General features: G+C 41.2%; 1 pseudogene; it reads right to left on the bottom strand.

Moving 5' to 3' along the window:
• Positions 1-789: 789 nt before the first annotated feature.
• On the bottom strand, positions 790-6171 carry LOC109776736 (protein LUTEIN DEFICIENT 5, chloroplastic-like; annotated as a pseudogene).
• Positions 6172-7445: the final 1274 nt, after the last annotated feature.

Genomic DNA, 7445 nt, shown 5'->3' with positions numbered 1-7445 from the left:
TTCTGCAGGTTATTTTCTGAGCCACTGCGTTGATCCGTATGTGGTCGCTACTCACTCCGACAGAGGCCAGGGAGCGTTTGGTTACTGGATCTATCCGCTGGGAGATGGTAGCACGGGATATCTTCAACCGGTTTGGATGGCGGTCATGTAATAGGATAGGTAATTAGTTTACCAATCTCTCTTATGCCAGCCGGTTGTGGCTTTTTTTGGCTAGTTTGTTTTTGGCCCTTTGGCTCTTTGTGAGCTCTCCTTTATTTTCATTTGAGACTTTAAGACCTTGTTGAACATATTTGTTTTTTTAATAAGTTGGCAGTATGCATCGTTCTGATGCAGAGGCCGGGGAGTCCCCCCTTTTCGAAAAAACGCATGGTGTACCTTTGTAGACAGGACATGTTGAATGCTGATTTAGCCAGACAAGAACTATGAGGAAAGTAATTCAAAATAGAGAGATCATTATCTTTGTCATCTACAAGACAGATGACCAACACACCTAGCATAGAGGACAAAAATGGTTCAGAATTTTCCTAGCCATAGGATAACTGATAAATAACATCGAACAGCCAAGCTCTCTCTATGTTGCTACGAGAACACAGACCATTGTCATGAAAGCTAAATTACAGCCAGCTCTGATTGGGATTGGGGAATGGTTTTCCTAATAAGTTCCACAAACCGCTTTCAAGGTTATACTAGAATTGTGATTAACATACAAATCACAATAATAAATTTGCTTTCTGAACTATCCTCAGGCATCGATTTCGTTCTGGAAATACATAATCACTGAATACAGGCTTGTTAAAATTTCAGCTCTTTTTCATCCAGTAGCCACATTTCATTTCCATTAAAAATGTGAAACACTGAATGCATGTTGATAAAACATGGTCTGGTGTGTGTGAATTTCCCATGGAATAAAATGCTTGGCAAATGAGAGAACAAGTAGTAGCAATAGATCAGCCTGGTGGCACCTCATCAAGACAGCCTTCCTTCTCGCACTGGCGAGCCAAACAACATATATTTTTAGAGAAGGTATTAGTAAAGGCTAGAGATGAATTAAGGGACAAATAAATCAAGTGGATGCACGACTTTTTTTGACAAAGTAATGATACAAAATTAACCAGTAGAACTTTCAAATAGATCTGAGATGGGAACATACTCGTTATGTATCACACTTGACTTATCGGCACCTCCAGGTGTTGGTCTTCTCTAGAAGCAATACCAGTAGTGGAAACAACCACTGATACAGTAGAACATGCACTTCCTTGTGAATCGGAAACAACTTTCATCTCGAAATTGGAATTACAGGTGGATTTGTCCTCCGACTAACGATCATGTTCAACCCTTTAGTTGTGTGAATCGTTGCTCCGGTTGTCATCTCGACCTATAATAGTGCTCATAGATGTGAGAATACTTGTTTAAAAAAATAGATGTGAGAATATATTTATTAGTTATGATGAATAAGAAAGCTAAGGGGAACATACCGGAGGTGCTCCTGGAGCCATCTGAAAATCAAACCGCTTGACAAGCATTGCTGTTGCCACCACATTCTGCGCATAAATTACATAAATGTCAGGGATTCTCAATAGTCACATAACATATGACTGTGTAGAATGTGCATCCTCTTGGTGCATGCATTGGTTGGGAAAGCCACAAATCTCCGTTTTCACGAGAATAACAATATTATATATTCCAAGAAGCCTAAGGTAAAATATAGAAAAAAGAAAAAGGCCTTAATACGACTAAATTAAATTACTAAAATCTAGTAAAGCTTATGATATCGCAAAATTCCATTTCGAAATTATCTGTTGTGTACCCCAAACAATTGGAAGAATGGTTTACCTCAAAAGTAGCAAACATATCACCTACACATTTCCTTGGTCCACCACCAAATGGCAAGTAACTGAAAATTTAACAAGATTATGAAAATTCAATAGTCATAATCTAGAATTGCTTTGTAAGCCATTATTTAAATAATGACAGCAAACATATGCCACTAGTATTCTTCAATAGAAAAGCTACAACAACCACCATATGGATCTCTAAGAATTTGACATGACAAATATATTTGTATGTTTATTTTAAATATGTGCTCTTATAAGACATATATCAACTTTACCGCAATAATGGTGCTGATGCAAATTGAAAAGATAGTGACACTAGAGAAACGCAAGGAAAAAAAAACACAAGAATGTAGTTTATTGACTATTGTTTTCATACTAATTTTGAGTTTCATAGGGATACTTAGGAGACGACTTTTATCTAGTGATATGGCGTTGCTTCAACCCTCTGAAATAGTTCAAATTGTTCCTTCATAGCGATTCAGAATGCTAGATTCAATGCAATTGAAGAAAAACCCCGTAGTCCATACTCCCTTAGAAATGTTTTTTAACAAAGGATAGTATATTAATATCAAAGAAGATATCAATTAAACCCGCCCGCTCTAGAAATGTATTGCATGACCAATATGAATTATTGCCCATAAAACTAAAGATTATACAAACTCGAGTAATAACTCTCCCATGAAGGCAATATTCGTCTATTCCCTCTTGTCCATATTAATTGTCACTACTTTACTACAACTTTGTACAGTTGTATTAAAGCAGCGACTATTAATATGGATCGACGGTAGTACATCTTTGGCCTTCCTATGTCCTAAAAGGGATGTGTTGTTAAAGCATTTAGTTATTATTGTAAGGCAGTTACTAAAATTGTGACACATAAGCTTACTAGCCCGTACAAAGTTACAATTTCTAATATATTTCTGTTATAGTATGTAATGGTTATCGTGAAGGCATTTGTGTGAATATTTTTCATGACACTCACAAAGCAACAACATAGTCACAAAATATGTTGATTGGACTAGCATTTTAACATGATTACCATGGGTATGAGTTATTATTCCATTAACCATAAATTCTAATTCGATTTTAATTCATCCCATTTGAGATTCATCATTAACACATTCAAACTTTCGAAGGTCTTCCAGTTCTTGCAACATAAATTAGAAACAACTAATAAACTTGATAACTTGGGTGGCACATGGTGTCCAAAAAGCATTTCATTATAGTAATAGGGATGGAACCTGAATTTTTGGTTTGTCTCATTTGGATTTGGACCATCCAAAGTCCACCTTTCTGGATTAAAAACATCTGCATTATCCCAATGCTTTGGGCAGCGATGAAGATTCCAGATGGATATAAAAATGTCTTCTCCCCTTGAAAAGAGTAGTATATTTTCAGATTTTTTTAGTTTTGTATGGAAATGCTAAATAAGCAACATCACACATACAAATGCTCAACAATAACAACAATTAAACAAACTTAGCTACCAGAAATAACATAGGGAAAGGCAAGTAAAGAAAATGTTGAGCAAAATAGTCTGCAAAAGACTGAGGAAGGGTAGGAACACTCCATGCTAATATGCTATTCACACGAGTATCCAAGGGAAAAAGATGCAGAAAAGCCCAAACCAGACAAAAGAAGCATAATTCCATGGCAATAATGGTGCTTTTGTGACAAATTAATAAATGATCCTTACTCCTTAGACATGAATTGAGACTAAACCTGGTCGCTTTATTAGTGAACTAACCGATGTAATTTTGCTAGAAAATTTTTACCTGCCGATTGGGTACTCCCCTAGCATATCATCCTCAAGGGACCGGCGAATTAAAACTGGCGGTTGTGGATATAGTCTCAAAGACTGCAACAATGATAATATTCTCATTCAGTAACAAATCTCATTATGTGACAAGGTAAAACTTTTGGTTCTTACTTCGTTAATAACTCGAGTAGTATACTTTAGTTTCTTCACATCCTCAATTGTTGGTAAACCATCTCCTAGAACATCATCAACCTGCGGATAGTTGAGCAAACAAAATGTCAAGAGTCATTTTTACAATTCAGAAGTGTAAGCCTCCATGTAAAAACTACATTAGAGGTAAAATTTGAGTCTACCTCAGCCTGGAGCTTGGACATTACTCTTGGGTACTACAAGTTCACCATATAAAACACAATGAGAATAAGTAAAAATATGGTTTAATGAATTTGAAGATGAACAATGATATAATATCACATGGTACTGCTATACTACAACAACATTGAGTTTTGAGTCATTAACCATATCACACCTTGGATAGAAGATAAAATGTCCATGTTAGGACTGCTGCAGAGGTCTCATGGCCAGCTATGAGCATTGTCATCAGATCATCACGAAGCTGCTTGCTGGACACCTAAGGTAGATGGGTTCAACAGTGAAGTACTGTGAATATAAGAAAATTCCAAATATCTAAAATACTTTACAATTGCATCTATATCGTCATACATCTTCTCCGGATGCCAATAGAAAGCGAAGAATACTAGGATCTTCCTCATTCATATATTCCTCATGAAACTGCAGATCTTCTTCATCTACCATCCTCTGCAATAGGAGTCTTAGGGTCATGATTGTTCTAAACACAACAATTGCTAACCTCAAAGTATAAGAAGGGGCTTACCTTGCATGTAGAAATTAGTTCATCAAGAATATTATTTATCAGCACAAGGGCTTCATTAACCTTCCTCTGTCGAGGGGAGACGTCTTTCCATATGGGTATTTTCCAAGTTGGAATAGGAGCAGTGCTCCGCATTTCTGCTTCTCGTAGTGTTACATACACAGCCTGATCATGAGCCAACAAACCGAATACTAAACTTTACAGAAAAGGAAAGACAAGCAAATGAAATTTCATAATATACAAAGGAATACGACAAAAAACTGAGCAATAACCTCAACCATTCCATTATCGTAAGATAATGAATCAAAATCATAATTGAACACTGCCTTCCCAATGACATCCAATGTTAGTCGGGAGAACAAAGATTCCATCTCCACAGCCTCTCCCTCCGCCGCTGCCTTGTCCAACTTCTCGCACAGCCGGCCTGAAGCTTTTCCAAAGAGACCTATCATCTCTGTTACAAACTGCCCAGCAGAATTCAAAAGTGAATACAATTGCTCAAGAAAGAAAGCAACACACACAAAACCTTAATAGTGAGTAGAAAGCTAGAACCTTCTGATGCAATGACGGTACAATGGCACGCCGTCGAACACGCCAAACCTCCCCATCAGCTGGGATCAGACCTGTGCCCATCACAAACTCCAGTATTTCCGCAAGAATACCCTACACCCACCATGAACAAACAGCATGCTACTCATTATTTCTGAAGCACAGACATTTTTTACTGTCTGAAAGTAACTACAGAAACTTTGCAATAAAAGGAAGTTGTGTGTCGATGTAGAGGGCTAGAGGCTGGGGGTCATACCCTCTTCTTGATAAAAATAAAAATGAAAATCTCAAATGACTAGAACCAAACCTTGGAATAAGCCTTGGAGTTGTCCCTCAGGATATGCTTGGCTATATCTGGATCAGAGACGATGACGAAAGACTGAAAGTAAAACAAATTAGAGACCATTAGCAACATGGCGACGTTAAAAGAAGTGCAATTTTGGGAGCAATTCGTTAGCTGTAGTGGCGCGCTCGCCTTGGGCCCGAGGTTCAGGCGAAAGACGCCGCCGTGGGTGAGGAAGTGGTCGTAGAGCGGCAGGAAGATGGCGTCCACGGCCGCCAGCGACCCCGCCACCTGCGGCAGCTCCGGCCCCCTGCGAGCCGCGCCGACGCCCGCCGCCTTGAGCAGCCCAGCCGCGAGCGCCCCTGGCGGGACCAGCTTGGCGAGCCATCTGAACAAGAAAATATCACACCTCGCCTCACCCGATCACCACCGGAGCTACACGCGAAAGAAATGCCAGAGACGACGAGGAATTCGCCGGGGAGCACTGACCGGGTGCCTGGGGCGGTGAACTCGCCAGAGGAACTGCGAGCGGAGAGCTCGGCCCGACGCCGCTTTTGCTCCTCGAGGATCGGGTCGGGGCCGCCAGCGCCATCACCACCGGACGCGGAGCAGCGGAGGAGCAGACTGTTGCGTCCGCTGGCTGCCGGAGCGAGGCGCGTGGGCCGGCCCTGGACGGAGCCGAAGTAGCCCGAGGGCGGTGCGGCGGCGGTGGTGGCCATGGCCCTGACGGTGCCACGAAGCTGGCAGGGAGGGGAGTAAGAGAGAGGATGAAGGGAGGCGAGGTGCCGTGCGTGGAGCGAGTACACCGGAGAGAAGAGAAGAGAAGAAAGAATGAGTGGACGTGGGCTAACTAGACGAGACGACCACGACGAGTCGCCGTCCTGCCGTACGCAGCGTTCGTGTCCACTGGCGCACAAGACAGCAAGTCTGGGTTCGTGGTGAACTGGTGACGGTGACTCACGCGGCAAGTGCATGCATGGAGAGAAAGAAACGCTATAGCCGGCCGGGGACCATGGATAGTTGACGCATGGGCTGCTCACGCAAGTGCATGTAGCAAGGGAAGGCCAAATTAAAGGAGCAAACTGTAGACCAGAGCCGACATATACGCTGACCGGCGACGTATGAGCTGATTTTAGCAAGCAAACAAACCATAAGACCCGTGCCGTTAGAGGAGAACAGAAAAATCGGCCTAACTCATACGATCTCACGCCACAGAGCAACAGTGGTGCAGAGGCATGGCTGCTCGGAGCTAGCAGAAGGGAGAGATAGAGGAATGAGGAGAGGTACGTTGCCGTGCGTGCGTGGAGAGTTGCTGTAGAGAAGGGAAGAAAGGATGGGGTACGGTGGACGTGGGGTTCGGCGCTCCGTCCGTCTGTTGTTGCTAACGAGACGACGACGACTCTCCGGGTTTAAGTACCGAAAAAAAAGTAGGAATAGTACATATTTTTGTTCTTGGTATTGTGCAAACTTGTACGTATGTATAGTGTAATTTGGAAGAATACGTCCGGTCTCCATAAGCATCCAAGAACACTAGTGCTCATGTTGAGGAGCTCGTATCAAAAGCCTAGAATACTTGATAGCTTATGACAACCAATACCATCATGGTAACTAGCACATATGTTATAAAACATTGTTAACTTCTTACTTAATTGCAGACTTCAATTTTCCACCTTAGAATACATATTGGCCGCATAATTTAGAAAAAAAAAGTAGCTAGAAAGCTTCCATCTTTGTAAACTGATGCTATTTCAATACGAACAACGTAACAACCATGTGTTGCCATGAGATTATTGACCCCATGTGAAGATGTAAGACATATTTGATCGAGATTGAACCCAAAAAAAAAACAGTGCCAACAATTCAACCACAATATCCACTTGAAAACATTAAATACTCTGGCTCTATACTTCGCAATTTACGAAAACCATAATAACCACTAGAAACCACTAGCAAGATATATATCTTAGACCATACGCTGTAGACCTCGGTACCAAGGTATTGGAGGATACTAACATATATGCGGCCTCACACATATGTATGTATAGACTATAATTCATGTAATTGCCACAAATTATGCATAGGCATAAAATAATTTTTTTCTACTTAAGATGGTTTAGTCTATCGAAAGAT

This window comes from Aegilops tauschii, chromosome 6 (genome assembly GCF_002575655.3).
Source record: "Aegilops tauschii subsp. strangulata cultivar AL8/78 chromosome 6, Aet v6.0, whole genome shotgun sequence".
In the NCBI taxonomy this organism is placed as follows: domain Eukaryota; kingdom Viridiplantae; phylum Streptophyta; class Magnoliopsida; order Poales; family Poaceae; genus Aegilops; species Aegilops tauschii.
Note: the sequence above shows the minus strand (reverse complement) of the source record. Positions and strands in the feature narration are given on the sequence as shown.